The following is an 11,199-nucleotide window of genomic DNA, read 5'->3' as shown; positions in this document are numbered from 1 at the left end:
CTGCCCCTCCAGCCCCAGCCAACACAGCACTGCCCCTACTCACCGCTGCACATCTCGGCCAGCTTCTCCTTGCTTTGGTCCCTCAGGGGCTGCGCGGCAAGCCCTAGGCACAGAGCTCTGTCAGTCCCCCCTGCTCCCCAGCACGCTCCCAGCAGCGCAGCCCCCCGCCCTGCCGGCTGGGCCGCATGCCCTCCTCCCCCTCATCAGGGCTGAGCCCGGGGAAGAGCAGCAGCTCAGTGGGGTTGGACTGAGCGAGGCGGCCACCAAGGCCACCTGCGTGGGCAGGGGTGGGAGAGGGAGGCCAAGGCCCTGCACGGGGCAGCTGGGGCTCGGGCAGCCGCAGGGCTGCTCCTTGGTGCCAGTGCAGCGGCGGGGACTGGGGCCAGGCTGCCCAAAGAGGGACTGCGGGGGCTGTGGCTCACCGATGAACCTCACGGCTGCCTCGCGCAAGGGGGCCTGAGCATCCTTCAGGTATGGCAGGCTCTGATGACAGTATCCTTCGGCCCTGCTCCTGTCCTGCTCCAGCTGGAGAGAGCAGAGGGTATGGGCATGCCACAGTCCCTCCCCAGTGGGCTGGAGCACTCCCTCCTGCCAGCACCTCCCCGTTCCCCTTCCCCCCCCAGCCAATTCCCGTCTCCCAGCCAGGGGCCCTGTGGGGCTGAGGAGCAGAGAGAGCCACAGGCAGAGGTGCCCCAGGGGTGCTGAGACCCTTCCCTCCTGCAGGGTGTGGGGAGGGGAGAGGGGCGTGGAGAAGAGCCCTAGGGCGCTCTCCTCTTGCGCACAGGGAAGGGAAGGCGGCTGCGGCTCACGGCTGTGGGCTCTGGGCTGCAGCAGGGCAGGTGAGGCACATGTGCAGAGCCCACAGCCCAGACACGGCGGGCAGCCCTCGTCCAGCCTGGGCCCTGGGGCCTGCAGCTTGTCCTCACCAAACACTCTCCAATCCTCCACGTCTGCTCTGTCTGCACCAGGTGTCTGAGCTGTTTCCACTTGAGGAGCTCTGCTCCAGCAAGGAGGGCTTCCCTGGAGGCCTGCAGAACAGCAGAAGCTGGGAGATGGCACCACGGCCTGGGGAAGGAGAGCTGGCGTCCCCCTCCTCGTGGCTTTGTTCCTGGGGTGATCCTGGCCTTGGGAAGGCAGGACATACCCTGTCCCAAACATGTGGGGGTCTCTTGGGCACAGCCATTGAGGCTCAAAGCCCTGGCCTTCCACACCTGCAGGGGCAGCAGGGAAGCCCGTAGGGATGCACGTGTTCACGCCTTGGGCCACAGGCTGCTGCTGAGCCCTGCTGGAGCAGGCAAGGCAGGTGTTGGAAATGTCCATGGCAGCTTCTCTGCCCATGCTTGCGCTGGGTCTGCAGGGACCCTCCCTATGGGCTGTGCTGGAGGAAGGCTGAGCAGTGGGAGCGTGGGTGGGAGGGGATCCCACCTGCCCTTCCAGCTCTGCAGTAAGAGGCACTGGGGGATGAGGAAGGCAGTGGTGGGCCCAGTGCAGGGACGGATGGGAGCTCTGCCCTGTCCGCAGTGCCTCGGGCAGCTGGACCCCAAGGTGACACACACTGCCAGAGTCTGACTGCCAGCAGCTCTTGCCCCTGAACCCAAGGGGTCAGCACACCCTTCCCTGTGTCACTGGCCAGCTTTGAAATCTCTACCTTGGCCACGGTGTCCGCCTCATCATGCAAGCGGAAGAAGAGCGGGAGCAGGCATCTTTGCACTTCCTCCTTCATCCTCCGCTTGCCATTCCCCACCACAGTCTCCACGGCGACTCTGAAGAGGCTGATGGAGAGCTCTCTCGTCTCGCTGGACTCCTGTTAGGGAGAAGGAGAGGGGGACTTGAGAAAGAGCCACTCCCGGCTCCCTGTGAGCATTAGCCCAAGGGCACGAGCATGGCAGGTGTGATGGGAGATGCTCTGGGGTCAGGCTCTGCACACAAGAGCTATGGGAATCTCTGGTCCTGCCTGGCGGCGCAGCTGGGGAGCCCTCGGGGCTCTGAGAGCAGCCCTTGGCCTGCAGGTGCTTTGCACAGGGGCCGGGCTGGGCCCTAGCACAGAGCGCTCGGGCCGCCCGGCGGCACCAAGCTGTCAGGGGAAGCTGTGCTGGGCTGCAACGCCCAGAAGCCATCCCACGAGAGCCCAGGGGAGCGAGGAGGGCAGAAGGCCCTGCCCGCGGGGCTGCCCGCAGGTCTGGGCTGAAGGGCAGCTGTCATTGCCCAGTGCCCCTCTGCGGGGCTCAGCCTCCCACATCAGCCTTACATCGTCAAAGAGGGGTGGGAGCTTCTCCGCCAGCTCCAGAGCGAAGGTGCTGGCCTGCCTCCTCTTCAGGTGAGGCACCACGTTTCTGAAGACCAGCAGGGCCGCCTTCTTGATTTCCGTGCTGTCATCATCGAGCACCTTCATGATGTGTGGCAGGAGGACCTGCATTTTTCTCGCCTGTATGAAAGACAGAGTTTCCTTTTTGTGAAACGGTCAAAGAGCACCCTGGCAAAAACGCTCTGGTCACTGAGCAGCAGCCTCCTGCCCAGCTTCCTGGCAGGTGGTGGCACAGGCACCTCTGCGGCAGCCTCCTGGGAGGTGGTGGGCATGGGCATGCTGATGGTGATGCCGGAGAGCAGGAGAGGGCAGGGAGGGCATAAAAGCAAAGACGCCCTTTCCTCTGCTGAGCCACCCACTTTTTGCACTGGCCCGCAGGGGCAGGTGACTCAGTAGCCCTGTGTGCCTGGAGAGCTCCCCAGGCAGCCACCAGGCCCCACCACGGCAGGGTGGGCATCTGGAGCGCTCACCCACCCCCTGACTCCCAGCCAAGGCCGAGCCACGGCCCTACCCAGCGCCCCAGCCCCCAGCTGCCAGCATGGCTCCCCTTGACAACACCCTGCTCACCATGTCAGGTCTCTGTGACAGCACAATGAGGCCTCTGAGAAACAGGGAGATTGTCACCAGGCTTGGGTGCCTCCGATAGGTCTCGCTGTGGGTCGGGTCACCAAAATCCTCTGAGGGAAACTCGCCGGAGGCCATCAGCTGAAGGAAACACAGCAGTGAGACACTGGCAGAGCCTGTGAAGCTCGCTGGAGGGGATCAAGGTCTTTCCAGGTAACTCACAAGCAAGGGGGAGATGCAGGCATCCTCTGTGGCCGAGGTGGACAGGCTGTGTAATGTCATGCCCTGCAGTTTGCTGAGGAGCTCCTTTAGGATGTTCTCCAAAGCCTGGGGGATGGAAAGCATCGCCTCCCACAGGGCCATGCCTGTGCTGCAAGCGAGAGCGCTGGGTGAGCAGGGCTGCCGCAGCCTCAGCAGCGTGACCTGGGAGGGTCCCGCAGGAGGCAGAGCCTGCCCCTTGCTTGGGATGCCCCGGGCAGCAGGAGAGGGCTGAGGGGGTGCTCCCCGCGGGGCTGGGAGGAGCGTGGTGGCAGGGCTCGGGGCTGCCTGGGCCAGCTTTGGCTGCTGCAGGCCTGGCGGAGCCAGCAGGGCTGGAAAGTGTGCTGGGATGGAGGGCCCTGCTCCTCGGGGGTGTCCTGCAGCATTCCTTGGGTCTGGCAGCCAGAGGGGCTCCGCGTCCCTCTCCCCTCAGGGAACAAGCCCTCATGGCTGTTGGGGCCAGTACCTGTGTCCTGGTGGAGAGAACTTCACCAGGCTGATGGCCACTCGCGCGGGGTACCGGTCGATCAACAGGAGAAGCAGTGACAGCACGCTCCGCTGCTCTGACTCCCGGTTGATGCCTTCCAGGTTTTCGTGGAGGCACCTCATGATCTTTGGCACCTGGAGGGGACACAGGGGAGGATGGTGCTGCCAGTGGAGCGCAGCCATTTCCTCAGCTGCCCTTCCCATCCCTCCCTGCTGGCTTAAGGTGGCTTCGGGTGCTTGAGACACCTACACCTGGGCTTGGGAGGGAGGGAGGAGCAAGGCCTGACAGGGCTGAAGGGTAGGGCAATGCAGCCACAGGCCACTTACATCTGCCAGCCAGAAGTCAGGGTTTCTCATGAAAACATTCAGCATGTTTCTTGCTTCCCCCTTGTCAAAGATGCTGGAGCTTCTCATCTCCTCGATGGCCACAAGGACGATGTCTGTCCTCTCTGAAGGTTGGAGATATTTTGCAAAGGCCTGTGGGAGGAAGGAAGGGAGGGAAGCCATGTCACACCGAGTGCCGTGGGGGTGCTGCTTCGCGGGGCAGTGCGAGCAGCCCTGGCCAGAGATGCCCGGCAGTGCTGGCGGCAGCGCCTGCAGCAGAGCTGGCAGCAGGGGTTGCAGTCACTGCGCGGGGGAGGATGAGAGGAGGGGTCCCCAGGGTGAGGGAGGAAGGCTGGACTCATGGGCACAGTGTGCTGTCCCTACAGAGAAGCGGGGCTTGCTGGCGGCAAGGAGGGCTGGAGCTGCTGCTGGGACACTGGAGAGCAGCCCTCGCATCGTCCCTGCATGGGGACAGCAGGAACCTGCTCACCAGGGAGGGTGAGGCCACACCAGCCCCACTGATTCTGGATGCCTTTGCTCACACAAGTCCCCTGCTGATGCCACGGGCAAGAGTCCCAGCAAGGGGGGAGGTCATTACCATGGTGAAGTCTCCAGCGGTGGCTAAAGAAAGCAGAGAGGTTGTCTCAGGTTCCCAATGGAGGTGTTGTGCTTCATCCTTGAGCATTGCCCTGCCTAAAGAGCGGGGAAAACAGGAAAGGGTCAATAAGACACAATAGCTTTGCCAGCCAGCTTAACCAAAGGGCCGCGAGATCTGCTTGCGAGATGGCAGGACACAAGCAGTCAGGGAGGTTTGTGGAGGGCATCAGGAATAGCTTCTTGCTGCAAGCACTGGAGGGACCACCCGGGGTGATGCACAGATGGATCTGCTCTTCATTAACTGGGAAGACATGGCAGCAGTAGCTTTGGCTGTGGGCTCCACAAAAGAGCACGGTTCAAGGTTCTGAAAGGAGGGTGGAAGGAGAGCAGCAGAGAGCAGACCCTGCACTTCAGGAGAGCATTCAGCTTCTGCAGCAAAATGACAGCTGGGGTGCTATGGGAAGCAGCTGTGAGGGGCAAAGGAGGTCATGGCGAGAAGTAGACCCATCAGGAGCCGTGTGTGTGTGTGAACGGATTAAGCCCGCCCATAACCTTCTTGCTTCTTGATGAACGTAAGGAGTTGAGAAAGTGCATCAACAACTGGAAATCTTGATTCCTCATTGGAAGATCGGAAAAGGAGGAGACGTCCGATCAGCTGTCCCAGGATTGGGATCTGGATGTCTCCATAGCCATCAGGGGCGTACATGTCTCTTCCAAAGTGGCTCCAGTCCTGGGCGAGGGAGGCAGAACAGCAGAAGGGTAGAGGGCAGGCAGCAGGCGCCAAACCCCTGAACCCAAGAGTGTGTCCAGGGCTGGATCCCTGGTGCGTCAGGGCTTTGCAGGGCCATGCCGGCCGTGGCTCCCAGAGCAGCTGTGTGGGCAGCAGCCCCGTGCAGGGAGAGCTGCAGGCTGCTCTGGTGCACGGGGAGGGGGACACGGCCTGGCTGGAGGGTGCCTGGCTCCCTACCTCCAGTGCGTCATGGTCAGCCAGCAAACGGCTCAGCACCCTAATCCTCCCCAGGGCTCTCTCCCGCACAACTTCTCTCTCAGACTTGGTGTAGTTGAGCAGCACCTGGGAAGAGAGAAGCTGCTGGTGTGCCCTGGGAGCAGACACCTGCTCCGGCAGAAGCAGCAGTGCTGAGCTCCAGGGCAGGACTCTGCCCTTGCGCAGTCCATTTGAGGCTTCCCTGTGATGTTGAGCAAAGCCTGCAGTGGGGTTCCTGCCCTAGGAGTCTCGCAGGCTTGCAGGCTTGGGACAAACGCCGCTGGCCAAACTGAGGCCAGGCAGGAGGGCAAATGTCACCCTCTGCCGCCACTGTGCTCCGGAAGAGCCTGGTGGGCAGCCCCAGGTCACCCCAGGGAGGTGGGCAGCCTCCTTGCAGCGTGCTGTCTCTGCATGGCACTGGGGTGGGGGCCATGCACGCAAGAGTGGACAGTCCCTTCCCCCCAGGCTGAGGAACAGCCCCTGTGAAGCCCCGTCTTTGCACATGCCAGACCTGAAAGATGTTCTGCAGCTCCTCGCTGACTCTGTCGGCAGCAAAGCTGAGCACCACCCTCTCTAGCATCTTGTCCATGGCTCTCAGGGTCTGCAAGGAGGACAAAGAGCTGTGGCAGTGTTTCCTGCTGTCCCTCTCACCCCCAGGAATTTGTTCTGAACTCCCGGAGCCAAGGGAGGCCTCCCGTGCTGCGTTGTGTTTCTCCGGGAGAGACCCGGGGCAGAGAGTCTGCAGCAGGCCCACGGGTAGGGGATGAAGGGATGAGGGTGGGAAAGCAAAGCTGAGACCCTTCATTGCCTTGGATCTCTGGTCATATCGCAGCACAGGGTGGCCCGGGGGCAGCGCAGAGGGCCCGGGGGCTCCTGTAGCTCACCCAGCGCTTACCTTGATGTAGAGAAAAGCATCCAACGGGCTGCTCATATCATCTTTTTGAGGAAGCAAGAAGACACTCAAAAAGCAGGCTTCTAGGAGGCTTTGCTCTTTGCCCTCCAGCACCGTCTGCACTGAGCTGCAGGGAGAGAGCGGGGCCTGTCAGAGACTGGTGCTGGGAGTGGTGCCTCGAGGACTCGTGCAGGTAGAGACGGACCTCTGGGGCAGGGGTCCCCAGGAGGCATGGGCAGGTACCTCAACTCAGCGATGGCATTCATGGCTTTCCTCCACACTCCTGTTTGCGGTGGGTCCCTGGGCTCCTCTTGTAGCAGGACCTGCAGAGCAGAAGCAGGATGGCACCCGGCAGCTGCCAGCACCCAGCACCACCAGACCCTCTCCCTGCCCAAGTGCTCTTCTCACAGGGAGCCATTGCCAGGAAGACTTGCCCCCTTCCCAAGAGCCGCTGGGTGTCCCCTCACCTTGATATTCTCTGCCAGCTCATAGACCTTGCAGAAGGCATCCAGGCCCCTTGACAAGCCATGGCACCTGGCTGTTGTGCACAGGGTGCAGATGCTGTCAAGAAACTCTATCTTCTGTCCCTCGTCCTTGCAGCCAAGGAAAGAGAGGGACAGACAGGGAAGGTGAGAGGGGGGCACAGGGCCAGCGGGACTGGAGTACTGGTGGTGCAGTGCCGCGTGGGCGACCTGGGAGAAGCCGCTCTGCCCAGCCAGCACACCTCCGGCAGCCCGGCAGCAGAGCCCCTGTCAGCAGACGCTGGCACAGCCACGTTCAAACTGGTGACGGTTACCTTTTCTGTGCTGCTGACAAAGGCGTGGATGAAGTCCACGGTTTCCTTTTCATCTTGGTACACAGGTAACAATGAGGCATCTAATAGAGGAGGAGAGCAGGGAGGCTTGTAGGGAGGCTTGTAGGGAGGGTCTGGTGGCAGGGTAGAGCAGGGGAGGGAGGTCTGCCCTCCGTCCAGCCCCGTGCCTGCTCCCCTGGCGCGTTCTTCCCATGCAAAGCAGGGCTGGAGCGTGCCCGGCAGGCGGGCTGCCATGCTGGAGCACAGCACAGCTGGGCAAAGCCCCCAGTGCAACGGGCTGCGGAACCTGCTTGCAGATGGGCGGGAAAGGTCCCCGTCCCACAGCGTTGCTGCCTCCTGCCAGCCCAGCTGCCCGTCGCTGCCCGTGCCCCGGAGCAGGAGCTGGGTCCCCTCTGCTCTCTCCCTCCTTGGGGGAGGCTGTGCCGGGGCCAGCTCCCAGCCCTGAGCATGCCCTGCATTCAGGCCACCGCCCATGGGACCCCCGCTGCCAGCGTGCCGGGGAAACGTGAGCCTGGCGTCGAGCAGGGTGCGCTGGCTGGCCCCAGCCCTGCCCAGACCAACAGGACCCCTCACTCACCAATCTGCAGTGGCTGCACCGTGCACACCTCGTAGGGTTCCGGTGGAGAGCTGCTCTCCTGGGGAGCCCTGTCCTCCTGCCAGGCCACCCTGGGGCGGCTGGGGGGTCTCTCCGCCATGCTGCGGGATGGAGGAAAGGGGTAGGAGTGGGGAAGGGGGAGGCTTTGGCAAAACGCCTTGGTGCCGCGGGGCTGCCAGCGGCAGCAGGGGAAGATGTGGGCTGCGTTCGGGGGCTCCTCGCCGTCTCCGTGCTCCTGCCCTGTCCCGTTGCTGTCCTGCTGGACACTGCGGGCTGGGGGCTGCAGCTGCACTTACCACATGTGGCACAGTGGGGTGTCACAAAGGGAGGTGTCAAAGGGCCCCACTGTGACCCGCTGCCCGGGCAGGGAGGGGCAGGCAGTCCCCTGGGGAGGCACTTGGGGATACCAGTCCCTGGTATCCCCATGAGTCCCTTGGAGCCCCCGGGGATGCCAGGGAGTGTCCCCCAGCATCCCTTGAGTCCCCAGGGATGCCAGGGAGTGTCCTCCATTGTCCTTGGTGTCCCTGGTGATGCCAGGAAGTGACCCCCAGAGTCCCTTGGAAGCCCTGGGGATGCCAGGGAGTGTCCCCCAGTGTCCCTTGGAAACCCCAGGGGTGCCAGGGAGAGACCCCCAGTGTGCCTTGGAGTCCCCAGGGGTGCCAGGCAGTGTTGCCCAGTGTCCCTTGGAGTCCCCAGGGGTGCCAGGCAGTGGTTGCTGTTCCGTGGTGGTGCCTGATGCTCCCCAGTGTCCCCAGAGATGGCGAGCAGTGCCTGGTGCCAGCAGACGTGCCCTGCAGGTGGCCCTGTGGGTCCCCTGGGTGCACTGTGGGGCAAGCCAGTGTCCCAGGAGCTGTCTCAAGGTCCCCAGGGTGCTGTGTAGCAGTGGGTGCCCCGGGAGGTGTCCCCAAGGTCCCCAGGGTGCTGTGTAGCAGTGGGTGCCCCGGGAGGTGTCCCCAAGGTCCCCAGGGTGCTGTATAGCAGTGGGTGCCCCGGGAGGTGTCCCCAAGGCCCCCAGGGTGCTGTGTAGCAGTGGGTGCCCCGGGAGGTGTCCCCAAGGCCCCTAGATTCCTGTATAGCGCCGGGTACCCCGGGAGGTTTCGCCAGGGTAGCCTGGGCACTGTAGAGCACGGGGTGCCATGGCGGTGTCCCATGGCCCCCCTGACCCCCTGGCTGCTGCAGGAGCAGCGCTCGCCCTGCGCGACCCCTCCTCGCCCCGCAGGTGCCCTGGGGCCCACATGGGGGGGTGCTGCTGCTGGATGCGGCCGTGACCGGGGAGCTAGACATGGTGCAGCAGGCGGTGGCCGAGGTGGGATGGGGACGGGCTCAGGGACAAGGGCTGGGGTGGCGAGGGCTGGGGGACCAGACAGGGTGTCAGGGACGAGGAGTGGGTGATGAGGGCTGTGGGACAGTGGGGACAAGGAGGTGGGGGTCAGGGGGACAGGGAGAGCAATGTGCCTGGCGCTCAGGGGTGGCAGCGGGGTTGGCAGAGGGTGGCGGTGTTGGGACAGGTGTGCATGTCCCCAGCTGAACGACCCCAGCCAGCCCAATGACCAGGAGATCACAGCGCTGCACAACGCCATCTGCGGCGCCAACTACGGCATCGTTGACTTCCTCATCGGCAGTGGGGCCAATGTCAACTCCCCCGACAGCCACGGCTGGTGGGATGGGGATGGGGACCCACTGACACGGGGATGGGGGAACGGGGAACCCCACAGCTATGGCTGGTGGGATGGGGACCCACGGACATGGGGTGGGGGTATGGGGGACCCCCAGCCACAGCTGGTGGGGCCTGGTGACCCCATAGACGTGGAGATTTGGGGACACCTGGGACCGCCAGACCCCCACAGCCAGAGGGAATGGGGACAGGCACCCCAAGGACCGCCACAGCCATGGGGAACAGGGACAGGGACCCCAATAACCCCCCAGAGCGATGGGGGATGGGGACAGAGTGGGACAGGGACAGAGGGGGACAGTCATGCCAGTAACCCCCCAGTAACCCTGCATGGGCAGGGACAGGGATGGAGCCCCCCATTATCCCCAAGAGCCCGGTGTGGCTGGGGACAAGGACCCCAATAATCCTTGTGGGGTTATTGAGGGGATTATCCCTGATTGGGGACCCCAAAAGTCCCCTGACAGCTCTCGGGGATTGGGGAGGGACAGGGGATCCCGATCCCCTGATAACGGAGAGAGAGGGGTGGGCATGGGGGGGGGTCCCTCATCCCCAGGACATTGGAGGGGGTCCCAGGGGAGCTCATCCTCTGCCCCCCCCACCTGCCCCCCAAATTTCCCCCATCCTGCTGATGCCAGGACGCCGCTGCACTGCGCGGCCTCGTGCAACGACACGGGAGTGTGCGTGGCCCTGGTGCGCCACGGCGCTGCCATCTTCGCCACCACCACCAGCGATGGCAGCCTGGCTGTGGAGAAGTGCGACCCGTACCGGGAGGGCTACGCCGACTGCTACAACTACCTCACTGGTACCGGGGCACTGGGGGCACTGGGGGTATACGGATACAGGGCGGGGATATGGGTACTTGGAGGGGGGACTGGGCAGGTAGGGTTACTGAGGGGATATGGGTACTGGGAGGGGGTAGTGGGGTGGTATGGGTACTGGGAGGAGGGATATAGGCTGTGGTAGGGGTACTGGGCAGGCTACAGGTACTAGGAGAAGGGATATAGGTACTGGGAGGTGCACTGGGTGGAGGGGATATAGGTACTGGGAGGGGGTACTGGGCAAGTATGGGTACTGGGAGGGGGTGCTGGAATGGGGAGTTGGAGATATACAAGTACTGGGAGGGGTTACTGGGCAAGTATGGGTACTGGGAGGGGGTGCTGGAATGGGGAGTTGGAGATATACAAGTACTGGGAGGGGGTACTGGGGTGGTATGGGTACAGGGAGGATGTAATGGTTTTAGCTGGGATAGAGTTAATTCTCTTCACTCTAGCTGGTATAGTGCTGTGCTTTGAAATTAGCATGGAAAAAAAACCTGTTGAGATAACACACCGATGTTTGGGCTGTTGCTGGGTAGTGCTTGTACTAGTCAAGGACATTTCCAGCTTCCCAGGCTCTGCTGGGAGCACAAGAAGCTGGGAGGGGAGGGGGCACAGCTAAGGGAGCGGATTCAAACTGACCAAAGGGATATTCCATATCATGTAACGTCATGCCCAGTATTCTAGCTGGGAGGGGCTGGCCGGGGGAGGGGAGGGGCAATTGCGGCTTGGGGACAGGCAGCGTCGGTCAGCGGGTGGTGAGCGGTTGTATCGTTCATGTTTCTGTGTTTTTTTCCTTTTTGTTTTCCCTTTCCCTTCCTTTTCAATTTTATTATATTAACATTATTGTCATTATTATAATAATCATTGTTACTATTATTATCATTTTATT

At 62.7% G+C, this 11,199-nt stretch overlaps 1 protein-coding gene across 1 annotated transcript in view; it reads right to left on the bottom strand.

Annotated features, from left to right (window-relative positions):
* The window catches only part of LOC142048798 (uncharacterized), a 412,363-nt gene that overhangs the window by 109,150 nt on the left and 292,014 nt on the right, over nt 1–11,199 (bottom strand). The window lies entirely within an intron of this gene.

The sequence above is a fragment of the Phalacrocorax aristotelis genome, chromosome 27 (genome assembly GCF_949628215.1).
Source record: "Phalacrocorax aristotelis chromosome 27, bGulAri2.1, whole genome shotgun sequence".
NCBI classification, from domain to species: domain Eukaryota; kingdom Metazoa; phylum Chordata; class Aves; order Suliformes; family Phalacrocoracidae; genus Phalacrocorax; species Phalacrocorax aristotelis.
Note: the sequence above shows the minus strand (reverse complement) of the source record. Positions and strands in the feature narration are given on the sequence as shown.